General features: G+C 35.2%; 1 long non-coding RNA gene across 1 annotated transcript in view; it reads left to right on the forward strand.

Annotated features, from left to right (window-relative positions):
• Positions 1-328: 328 nt before the first annotated feature.
• The window catches only part of LOC124510044 (uncharacterized), a 78,995-nt gene continuing 66,167 nt past the window's right edge, over positions 329-13,156 (forward strand). Inside the window, exon 1 of the long non-coding RNA XR_006961577.1 lies at positions 329-499. This is a non-coding gene — a long non-coding RNA (uncharacterized LOC124510044). The remainder of the gene's footprint in view (positions 500-13,156) is intronic.

Below are 13,156 nucleotides of genomic sequence, written 5' to 3' on the forward strand. Positions count from 1 at the left end.
AAGAAAAATCTTGAAAAAGCTGAGCTTCCAGTCTCCTCCCACTGGTTTCTGTGAAGGATGACTTCAGTCCCTTTCTTAACTAATTCTGTCACTGTAAAATCCTACAGTCATTCTTCCACACATAAAGGACAAATAAACTCAAGAGGAGGATCCAGATGCTTTCAGTTTTAACTATTCACCAATGGTGGAAAAGGCAGAATGCCTAAGCTATGTCTTGGTGGCCAATAGGATGGCTGTGTATCTCCCACATGACTCGCTGCCTCTGTCTTTCACATGGGCTGTAATTTAGTTCAATTCAGAACTGCAGATAGTACAGCTTTCACAGGAGCAAGGATGCCTGAGCACAAGTGGCTGAGTTCCGAGTGACTTTATGAAGCACTTTCCTACCTCCCTCCGTCATGAAAACGGGGATTCTGCACCTGCATCAGGGACAGTCTGGCAAAAGCCTCTGCTATGCCTCCGGGGACAAGGAACTAGCACAAATAACCATTTTGAAATTGTAAGTATACATTTCTTTCCGTCAAGTGTACTGATTAAAATAGTTTTATGTCATAAGCATCAAATATTTGAAGATTTTTTTTTAGGGTACTCTTTTATACGTGTACGGAAAGGTATTCAGCAGGCAGGAAAATGTTTCAGGGACAATTGTTGCATGCTTTATTACGTTAAAGATAAAGAATTAAAAATAAAAGTCAGGCATTCCAAAGAGTAGCTGCAGGAAGCTGCACCCCGGAACATTGCTCCAGTATGCTGCTTTGTTCATAAGAAAAAATGAAGGCACACACATATGTACTTACTTCACTTCTTTTCATTCTTTATGTCTAATCAGATCTGATCTGTCCCCAAGAAAAATAAAAGACAAACTTTGCTGACTCCACTGACAAGGGTACCATAGACTTTCCAGACATCTGACAGTTATTATAATTAGCTATGAAAGACTGCTAAGACACTTGGGGGCAAATAGCTCTGAAATTCTGAACAATGGCTTCAAGCCAGAGCTTTCTTTTTATTTATGCTTTTTAACTACCACTTTTCATTTCATAATAATGATAGAGACTGAACTGGTTTCAGCATTTTAGTCCACAAAATGTGAAATAAAGTCCCGGCAGAAGTGAAAGGTGACCGTGTAAAGTGGTCAGTGTAAAGACAGAAGGAAAAGACAGCTTTCTGTATCAGGATCCAGCCTTCCATGTATAAAGATTTTTTTTTTTTGAAATTCCTAATAGGGTGGAGTGAGGATGTGGGGGTGGGGAGGAAGCATGCGGAAGCCTCTTTATAGAAGAATGCTTGAAGAATAAAATAATTTGGGATTTCTTCTTACTAGAAGGCAAAAGATATGCTTAGCATCTCACATTCTTGGTAAGGTTTTTTTGATGGAGTTTCAAACAGAAGCGACGTACAAACCAGTTTTTTTTTATTTATTTATAAAATAATTGGAAACAAATGGGGGAGAATGATCCTGTATTATTGCTTTCTTTTTACATTCAGCTAGGGTAATCTAGCAATGCATTATGCCTTTACTTCTAGAATCATCCAAATTCTTAAAAAGTTATAAGCTAAGTCTCATAAGAAATTAAAAGGCAAATCAAATCGACGTGATTGTGACTGATGAAGATTTTGAACGACAAAGCCTCCAACAAAAAGAGAGTTTGTAAGAAAACATTGCCCTCCTTATTTTTAAAAGAGAGTATCAACTCCATCAATTATTGAAAGGAATTATTCAAAGGCTCCAGACATAACTAATTATGGCTTAAAGAGATCTTCCAGAGCAGAGCTTGCGTTCTAATTATAAAAGTCCAAGACGGTAGGATTCATTTTTTAAAGAGGACTTGGACACAAATTTTCGCATAATCTTTTTAAAATACACCATTTTTTTTCTTTGTCTGCTCTCATGTTATCTACACCTCCCCCACCGCCGCCCACTGTGTGCTGAGACACCTGAAGGCTAGACATAATGATCAACAGAGCTCCAGCCTGTCTGGACTCCAGCCAGGTTTTTTTCCCCCCTCTACAATCAAGGAGCTTGCACGCAATGCATGCCGAGCCTATTCCGCTGCTATGTGCAGATCCGGGATGGAAGTCTTACACATACTGCGGAAAGATTAAAGACAACAATATCCCCTTTCTTTTACCCCAGACAGCCTCAATTTTTAACCCTTTCATTACCTTTACAACCAAGACGTCTTATCCTTTCAAAGGCAGGTCTCAAGGGACCCTGCAAGTCCTGCATCATATTATACAGATACACATGCCTCATTTGGTATAGAAATCTCATCTCAGCAGACCCATCGGGGGGATATTTTAGGATTAACAGTGTGCTAACTAAACAAAACATAATTTGCCTGTGCGGGAAATGCATTTTTGAATGAACTTAAGCTGTAAGAAATCTGGAAAAAGTCAAAGGTCTGTGGAAAGATTCTTGCAAACCTTGCAGAAGGTTATAGCATTTCTGATGATGCTGTTCTTTAAGGCTCTCTGGTCTCTCTCTCTCTCTCTCCCCCCCCCCTCTCTCTCTCACACACACACACACACACACACACACACTCAAGAGACACACTCAGCCAGGCAATTATATCATTATATCACAGAGAAACCCGGGTTTGCTGGTGATGTCATCACATATAAAATTTCGCCTTTGTGGGCAACATTTTCAATCACCTAATCGCCAATGTCTGTTGGGTGTGTGCCCATAGGAAGTTCACATGTTTGTGGGGTTAACCAACACCCACAGGAAAGGACTATTTTATTTGTAGCTATCTCTTTCTTGAAGATGTGTTTGTGGGGCAGCATGGGCATGTTTATAAAGATATATGTAGTCAGGCAGAGTTTTTTCGTTCTGGGAAGCGTTACTAATATGCTGGTTGAACGTTTCAGAGGTGTTTGAATTTCAATGATATGAATAGGAGGTAAAACTCCAGAACATTTTGCAATCACTTGGATAAAAATGTTATAATGCTGATAGATGTTATGACTTGGTGATTCTTATTTGCCATTTAAATTTTTGCAAATATTAAATCGTTTCACTCTCAACTTATTGGTTAAAGAATATATGCAAATGATTTAAATATAATGCTTATTTCATGTGCTCTGGGTTAGATGTTAATTTGGTTAAAATTTTGTGGGCCGGTGTAGAGCTTATATCTGTTTTCAAGTTTATTTTGTGGGTTTTACACTAGACAGTTATCCACCAAAGGAGTGTCCAGATTGTTAATAATGTGTGTATTTACTTGTACTATTTTATTTTACTCAAATAGAACAAAGTTGAATAATTTTACTGAAACATATTGCCATATCTGAGACATCAATACAGAACAACTTTGCATACATAATGTTTCTTCATTACTAAGTTTTTATATGTAATTTAAATTAATCTCTATTATTCTAGAATGGCCAGGTATACTTAACCAGTTCTTATATGCCAAACATTCGATAAATTCTGTTTTAAATTTTGGAAGTTGAACTTAATACTCCCTTCTTGCACACTTGGAAAAGGATTAATTTTGAAAGGATTTGTAAGACACATGTATATGAACAGCACTATTTATACACCAACATACAAATTAATGAGATGAACCTTGCCGATGTATTGTGTGATTGTTTTAAAACAAGAGAAAAAGTGTTTTGTTCTTTTTTTGCTTTCATGTTACTTTTGTTGAGAAAAGTATATAGCTCAAAGAATGGACACATTTTGTACTTAGAAAAAACAAGCCACACAAGTTAGGTGACATTCTGTGGGGTAAAGACTCCAGTGTGAACTAATAAATAACTTTTTTGAGAAATTTTTGGGCCTGACTCCATAATTTTTACATAAATAGTTTTTCCAGCGTATAGTGGAGTTCTTGCCTGAGGATGAGTTAAGAATTGTTTTATCAAACATAAAAAATTAAAAATTGTTGGATTTAAATTTCACCTACTTTCTAAAAACAAAACATGACATTGCCCACTGGGAATACAGGTTACTAAAGAGGCATCTTTCAAAGAGAAGAAGATAATGGACTTGATTGAAATAGTTGAACTACGTAACGCCAATTCAAGAACAAATGGTTTTTCAGAGCATAAAGGAGAAAGAACAATTTACTATAGTACAGTTTATTCTTCTTACACAATAGTAATGATTTATTTGAAATGGCAGAACAAACATAGTAAATATACAAAAACAACCAATGATATCTTATGTCAGAGATCTGTCAAGATTGTTGTGTTTCATATATGAGAATATTCTTAATTCAATTATTTTTCTGAAGACTTTAGTGAAAACCTACACTCTTGCTTAGCATATATGTTGATATTATAATCATGTATTCTTGCACGTGTGTAGATACAGTATATATAAAATGTATTTGAAGAGAGTCTGATGACCAAATATAATTGTTGGTATTTTATTATAACCAGAGTTATTTTTAAATGCTGTTGCATTAGGATATTAACATATTTTAACACAATGAAATTTACATGGGGAGGTCAACTAGCTATGTCTATGCTAGCAGAAGGGCATAGTCAGATAATGGCCAAATTAATGTGTTGATGATGTAATTATTGCAAACGCCTCATATCAAACTATATTTCAATCATGTCCAAATAGAGACGACTCTAATGTGGCAAGAGGTATACAATGTTATTTAAAGAAACTTTGTTTCTTTACATTATGAAGATGGTTTCTAAAAGTAGACTCACACTCAGTTTCTCTTATGAAAAGACAGATTGGGTTTTTAAAAAAAAAAAAAAAAACAAAACTTAGCCTTTAGGCTTTGAGGCCTGAAGTTATTTTGAGTGGATGTCTGAGCACCGCAAAGAGAATGCCCAGGAACCTCAAGTCACAATGAGAAAAGAAGGAAAATTGGTTTGGCTGCTTCATGCCTCAGATTTTATTCTGTCAAATCTACCTGCAGACAGCCCTCAAAATTAATTTGAGTGAAAACTATCCAAGTTATTTTCACAATTTTCGAAAGACCCACGGTCCTGTTGATATCCCATTAAGGAATAGTATTCTAAGAGTGATTGAATGTTCCACTGCCTGAAACTCAGTCAAGCTCAGTGAGGCGCTGGGGTCAAATGGGCTCATGAATCACAGATAGGAAATGATCTGTGTATTGCATATTTGGAGGTTTAAAAAGAAACATTTGGGATATTTTACCGTAAACAGATTTGGGGTTGGTTTTTGGCACATCTTTTTAAACACCAAGTCTGCAGTTCAGCTGAAATAACTTTTTATATGTATAGCTAAGACCAGATGGCCACGTGCTCCTTTCTTATTTAGATGAGACTTTTCCTTTCAATAACATCTTTCTTCCTGACCTGCTTAAAAATTCCAGCGAATGAAATCAGCTCAGGATTTTCAATTCTAATTGACCATGTGCAAAGGAAGGGCCAGTGGAGAAATCAGTGGAGGCATTGTGAGGCTCACTGCCTCAGTTTTGTCTTTGTGTTTTCCCCTTACTAGTCAATCTAAACTAATTGAAAACATTTAATATTTAGTCATATTAATATAGCTACAAGATTATTGCTCAATGCAAATTATTTGAGTCGGGTGTTTCTGCCATTTCATAAGTAATCAACAAAAGTTATCACACATCTCCATAGTCTCTCAACTACCTGGTAAGCAATTTATGGGTTAAAAAAACATTACAACATTGGCATAATGATTGAATTAAGATGAAAGAATTATGATACTAAACTTATTTGAACACATCATTATTATTGAAACACATATATACTGTTAAATTTACCTTGAAAGTATCTACTATATAAAATTCCTGGTCCATTACATGTGAAGTCATTATATTTATAATTTTTTTTTTCTGGAGATTTCATTTGGACTTGGATTTGTAAAGATACCAAACATTGAAGATGATCTATAGGGTCAATGGCTAAGTAGCAAATCATATATGCTGGTAAAGTGGGCATGTGAATTTTTAGGGTGTTTTTCTTCTTGACAAGTTCTTGACTCAAATAATTTTCTTCATAGTTTATTACTTCAAAAAGTCAAAGATGTTCCCTTTTTAAAAATGTAATTTTAGAATGGCAAAAGTGTTAGATGAAAACAAATTATCCTCCTGATACAGACATTATTTTGACTAATAAAGACAGAAACCCGTACCAAAGGTGCAGATTTTTAAAATACATGCTAGAGATAAGAAAAACTCTGAATTAATTATCATTGTTATTGAGAAAACACTGGCCTCACAGCAACACTGTCTCAAATTTGGAATTCCTTGCTCATTCTTATCCAGGTAACCTTTTATCCACTAGTTATCAAAAATGGGATGCCTAATCAAAAGCCACACTAGTGCAATTGTTTGAAAAATGCTTTTTATGAGTGATAAGATCAAAACGAATTTCTTTGCGTCAAAAGTACACAAAAATTGACATGCGGTTGGTCATGGGATTCACATCTATGAAGGCATGTTCTATGCCACCAACGTATAAAGTCAATTCTTTATGCACCTTGTAAAACTTAAATTTCTGAGATTTTCATATACGTATATTATATACATATATATATATGAGTCAATTTGTATTAACAAAATATTAAAACTCCCATTGCATCAAATATATGTGTTAGTTAAGGTGTCTCATATTTTATAAATTTTCCTCCTGATTTGTGAATCATAAAAATCAATTAGAAAAAATATATATGGCAGGGATTTAGCACATTTTTGTTCTACTACCCGAAATGAATAAAATATATTTAGGGACTTGAGACATCAAAATATAAACAGAAAACCTAAGAAACACAAAGTCTAAAAATTATACATATTTTTAGCTTAGTTTTACTTTTAAAAATAACAGATTCCAAATGAAAGTGAATGTGGCTCTTATGTAGGAGATAATGGATAATGGGATCTTGAGAAAAATAGTGAAAATTATATTGGCGGAGTAATTTCAGATGGTTGAAGCTAAGATGGTCAAAACAGATAGGTAAAAACAAGGAATACAACTGGGAGTTACTCCCACTTTCTCTTCTTCCATGTTATTCTGAAAAATAGACCTCGATTCTGCAGGATCATAGATAATCACGCATTTTAAATGAGCTTTACTCTTTTTATTTATATGGGGTCATGATTGAGACTTGCTACTCTGTTTTCCTGTATATCCTAACTCTTTAGATGAAGAGCACAGGAGAAACTATAATCAGTTTTGGGAGCTTTGCAGCTGTGTAAGATGTCTGCCCCTCACTATATCCCCTCTGCTGTTCTGTAAGCCTGTGATCAGTCAGAAACAGAGATCCTTGAGAAACCCAGGCCCCTTTAATTCTCTGGGGGCACCATTTGTATCTGTTTTCACGTTCCTTCTGAAGAATCTTTCCCCAGACTATAGCACACATCTGAACACTTGCTTCCCACCCAGTTTGCTATGTTCACAGCCATTTCTGCTTAGGTAAGACTTTGCCTCATCCTTAATTATGCAGCTACGGTTCACACTCAGAGCTGTATTTTTTTTTAATTTTATATTTTTAAACTGTGAAGGAAGTGGGGCCAACCGGGTCTACGTGACCTCAAAAGAATAAGTGTAGGAGCAGACGCAGATGTCTTTGGCATTCTGAAGGTCTGCAGTGTGGTAAACAGAATAACAAGATTGCACTGAATTTGATTGGACAGCTCTCACTTCCAGCAAGTGGACTATGCCCACTTTGGAGTGGAAGTTTTCTCTTAAGTAATGCACTTGTGGTGGACTCTTCATTCCTGCAACTCATACTTGATTTGGTGTATTTCCTGCAGGGAAATTTACTGTTTTAATTTAAAGGGCCTAACCTCTCCCTCAGCAAATGCTGAATAGGACAACGGTATGAAAAGAGATTATGTCCATAACATATGAGAGAGCAAACTGCACCAGGTGATCCAAAACGAGGCGAATATGTCAAAAAGTTGATTCGAGTTAATTATATGTTTATCATGCATATGGGTTATCTAGTAATCTGTAGGTAAATGCAACCTCTCTGTGTGATGGGAAACCAGAACTGAACCAAAATTCTATTTAAGGTTTTAAGTATTATGTTTATTGTTTGGAAGCATTCGTAAAAGAGACATATTTCACTGATTTGTACAGTCGTCTGATTGCTTTGGTACTATCAGCCATCGCTAGGATATTCGTCCACGTTAAATGGGAGAAAATGCCAATGCTCTGGTTGTTGTAAGCACTTCACAATGTGTTCCCCTCACCCTGAAAGGACGTAAAGATTTAAGCTGACAACAGTGACCGGGAAGAAATTCGTTCTTTGGTTAGTCTGAGGACAGAAAAGGGTTAATTTTTCAAATCTCTGTGAAGAGGTGGGGAACAAGCCCTGGAAGATAAAAATCAAACCAAAGCCTAAGCTGCTAGTGATTTGGTTGTATTTATGGATTATACTACATCTTGAAAAGAAGAAAATCAGAGCTGTAAGATGACGCTGCAGGGGTCGTCTGGACTTTTCACTGACTCTAAAGTCTGTGTAGTCAATGCTTATTAAGGCCTGGATTTGACCTTTGCTCTCCTCACTCCTCCCTGTCCCAGGTGCAACATTTTTGCAAGTGCTTTACCATTATTGGACACTATGTGCAAGCTTCAAATTGTGAATGAACAGAGTGCTCTTAGCATAAAAAGCAATCCAGTAGTCACCATGCCCGCGTTTAAAAAAAAAAAAAACAACGTTAAGATCTGTAAACTTACATCCACTTTCTTTTATAATTAATAAACAATGACTGTAGGTGTTCTTCGAGGTATAACGAAGCACAACTGACATTTAAACCAGCTTGGTACGTTTGCTGTTATGGTGAAGTTTTTTTACGATAAATTTTTGTAAGAATATTTAAGATAGTGATTTCTATCTAAACAATTTATCTTTGAAGTTAACATAGAAAAACATATATAATGATTTTGTTTAAATTTTTACATAGACACTCTTATAATACCTGAAGCTCTTATGGTCTAGGTTTTGTTTTTGGTTTTGTCTGTTTTCCTAGAGGATGAATTTTACTTCTAAAAACTGCATTAGCTAAGAGAAGAGGACAGAAATGCCTTAGTATTCGCTCCTGGGATATAGTATAACTTGTTTACTTCAACATTTCTATGAAGTATATTTCTGTATTTGCACAGTGTTTGATAACTATAAGAGAAAATCCATTTATACTATTCATTAATCGATATTTTGAATAAAATAGCCAGGTTTATGCCTCTGGAATGATAGCTAACATGCTTAAAGCATATAAAATGACTCAAAATTAATTATATAAACATAAAAGGAGAAAATAGAACTATTCACCTATAGAATACACTAAAAAATTTACACTTTTATTTTATCTTTCTGCTGAGTGTTTTGTTTAATTGACAATTCTTTAAATGGCATAAATTTACTGTTGAAAACCCCAGCCCCCTTTCCATTTTTTGATGTCCCTGTGGATTTGGAAGTAATCACTATTTTTTACTTGCTAGGCTATCTTTTATATATTCATTTTTAATCACCTAGTTATGTACCACAAGCAGTACAAAATGGATGAAATATCAAATATGAAGTTCCTAAATTCGCTGCTTCTAAATTTACCTTAAAATTATTGAGAATTTTTCAAGTGAACATATTTGTTGGAAATAGCATTTATCCATTTGTAGTTAAAAAACTGTAATGATGATTTAATATAAAGACTTAACAGATTTCTTTACCCCACGTCGACTAACTCCCTTGGTTGCAGAAATTGAGAAAATGGCTGTCTCCCTTTTATTCAAACTCTGTAGAATCGAGTCCTGCACACTTTACTATTTTCACTTTACATAAAGGATTGGCAATATGGTTAAAGCTTTATACTTTAACACGACCTCTATTGCTCTCATTGTATTGTTTTTATAAAGGAGCATGCATTATAGACAACTTCATGCATGGATGTTAATTTTCATACTTTACACTTATAGCATCTCATAAGGATGCTTATTTTAAAATATTCTAAGGAGCCACAAAGTTATGTTTGGTTTGATTTGATAAGAAAATATCAACAGTATCATAGGTAAAGAAATGAGCATTGACTTTAGGATTGTTCTTTGTCTCTTCATGTGGAGCCAGATTTCCCTCTAAAGAGGAGCAAATGCATTTCTGAAAAATGGATTGAAACTGAGATCCTTATTTGGAGACAGTGTTGCTACAGATTTGCATAAACTATTTGGTAATGCCTTGCCATATAGACCTTTTAATGCTACGTACCCCCCTGTGAGGGCATCAGAGTGGAAATCTGCTTCCAAATTTTAATGGTGTGTGTTCCCTTAAACATAACCTTCAGAGAAAAAATTTCAGAATTACATTAGGGTGAGTTTAAATATATTTTTCCCTGTAGATCCCTTACTAATTATTTAGGTAGCGGTGTATCAAGAGATACCTAAAGTCAATTTAAAACCATAAGAGACTCTTAAATACAGAGAACAAACTGAGGGTTGATGCGGGTGGAGGGGGAGAGGGGCAAATGAGTGATGGGCATTGAGGAGGGCATTTGTTGGAATGACCACTGGGTGTTGTATGTAAGCGATGAATCATGGGAATCTACCCCCAAAACCAAGAGCACACTGTACTCACTGTATGTTAGCCAACTTGACAATAAATTATATTTAAAATAATAATAAATACATACATACATATATACATAAATATTGGGACAGACACGTACACGCACAAAATTAAGTCAAGATCTTAGTGCCTAAAGGGAAAACATGCAAAGAAGTCCCTAGGTTAGATAACTTGAGCTTGCTCTCCAACCAAACTCAGTTTTTTGAACTTTCATTTATGAACTACATGTTATTTCAAGATTGGACCATATTAACCACTAGTAAATATTTACTTCAGGCAGTATGTAGGCTAAGATAGTTTAAAGATGGTAAGAGATGAGTACGTAGGATTCCATCTTTTTTTCTGGCTCAAGCCAGAGTATCCTGTAAGCTTCAATAAATGTGACCTTTAATATTTTATGTTAGGGGTAAATAATAATAATAATTATGATAATAATAATCATAATACAATGATTTTGACTGCACCATTTCTTAAAAGAATAAATTGCTATACAGTGTATTTAAAATTTATCTCTTCTATAATTTTTGTACAGCAAAGTGATTCTAAGATATCACTCTATTTCTATAAAATGAATTCAAGAGTATGGAAAACTGTTTTTTTTAAGTTTATTTATTTATTTTGAGAGAGAGAGAGAGAGAGACAGAGAGAGAGAGAGAGAGAGAGAGAGAATGAGTGGGGAAGGGGCAGAGAAAGGGAGAGAGAGATAATCCCAAGCAGGCTCTGCACTTAGCCGGATGCAGGGCTCTATCTCATGACAGTGAGATCATGACATGAGCCAAAATCAAGTGTCGGATGCTTAACCAACTGAAACACTCAAACACCCCGGGAAAACTGATTTTTAAAAGCTCTTTTCCTATAACATGGCCCAAAGAACAGCAAACATATTTACTAAATATCTATGGAACTTTTTTTCTTTTCTCTCTCTCAGCTGCCTATCATCTTCCTTAGCCTTTTAGCTGCCAATATCCTTTTCCTCCAGATAACTTCTTTTTTTTTTTAATTTCTTTAAATGTTTACTTATTTTTGAGAGAGAGGGAGAGAGAGAGAGACAGTGTGAGCAGGGAGGGGCAGAGAGAGAGGGAGACACAGAATTTGAATCAGGCTCCAGGCTCTGAGCTGTCAGCACAGAGCCCAATGCGGTGCTCGAACCCACTAACTGAAATCATGACCTGAGCTTAACGGACTGAGCCACCCAGGCACCCCTCCTTCCAAATAATTTCGTAGTCAGTGCCATTCATTGAGGTCTTTTTTATTCTCATTTCTCCAGAACTCTGGTCAATTTATTAACATCTCTCAGTATTTTGATGTCAGTTTCTCATTAGAGTCACACAGCAAATAGAAAGAACACTAGGTATGGAGTAAGAAGATATGTTACTAAATAACTGAGTGACTCCTCTGGGACCTCAATTTCCCTGTCAGTAGTTTAGGGAATTAGGGACACAAGACCTCCAAGGTCCCAGGACATACCTCTGCATGATTAGCTGAAATTGAGACTATTAACAGATTAATGAATTCTGTGCTTGCAAAATAATCTCAATATGGTATACATGTGCCAAGTGGTCCAGCCTATTGGAAACACAGTCATATTTACACTTTCTCAAAACTATTCCTTTTAAATGTTTAATTTTCACTTGTTAAATCCCTTTGTATGTAAACTTTGATTCTTGAATGTGCCTTCTGATGGATATTCTTCATGTGAATCTGCTAATATCCTGCATGAAGTATCATATGTAAAATCATATAGTGTAAGGAAAGCCTAGATAATTCAGACAGTGCATTTTACTGTTGAGCCAAGTCAAGTCAGGAAACAACATGGTCACTTTTTCATAAAAATTTTTTTAAGTAGACTAGTCTTTACAAACTCCATAATAATCTGGAACCACTGGGTTGTACAACCAAAGAAGGAATTCACTGAAGGGTAGATCTTAACTGTTATTACTGCAATCATGTGATATGACTGTGGGGGTTTCCCAGATGCTGATCTAGACTTTAGTACTAAGAGTTACAAAATAGACATCTTCAAAGTATTACCAAAGTTGTATTTCAAGTTAGCACTACCACTATTTTTATTATAGGGAAGTTGATCATTGAAAGACTGTTGAGGAACTCTGACAACATTTTTACCCTGGATTTTAGCAATGCAAATTTGTTCAAGTTTCTTGTTTACGAACAACTTAAGCAAGTTATAAATTCTCTTGCTAATTTAGGCTATGCTTTAGGTTTAAACTAGTTTATGACTGTGGTGTATGTATATTGAACTCCCACAGGGGTTAAATATACAGAACCGAATTTTCAGATTCAAATGTCAGAAGCAAAGGTAATACTAAAAGTCCAAAAATCAAGAGTACAGCATGAGTGATGGGAGTCCATGGAAGAAAATATGTCAAGTGCGTTAACTAATAAACATAAAGTGAATTACAAAAATGCACTTGAAATATAAAGAGCTATAATTATATTGAGTTTTTTTCTACTAAAGTCTATGTAAGAGATTTAATTTACTCTTTTAGGAAATTGTGATCAACAATCTAACAGCTATTCAGATTGTGTCATCAATCAGACAATTACAGATTAATTTCTTAAGCTTATTTGTCCACCAAAATGATCTCTGCCTTCAGAATATTGTAAAAACACAAA

The sequence above is a fragment of the Lynx rufus genome, unplaced genomic scaffold (genome assembly GCF_022079265.1).
Source record: "Lynx rufus isolate CCGP_SWC_20201006 ecotype Redwood Valley unplaced genomic scaffold, mLynRuf1.p SCAF_15, whole genome shotgun sequence".
NCBI classification, from domain to species: domain Eukaryota; kingdom Metazoa; phylum Chordata; class Mammalia; order Carnivora; family Felidae; genus Lynx; species Lynx rufus.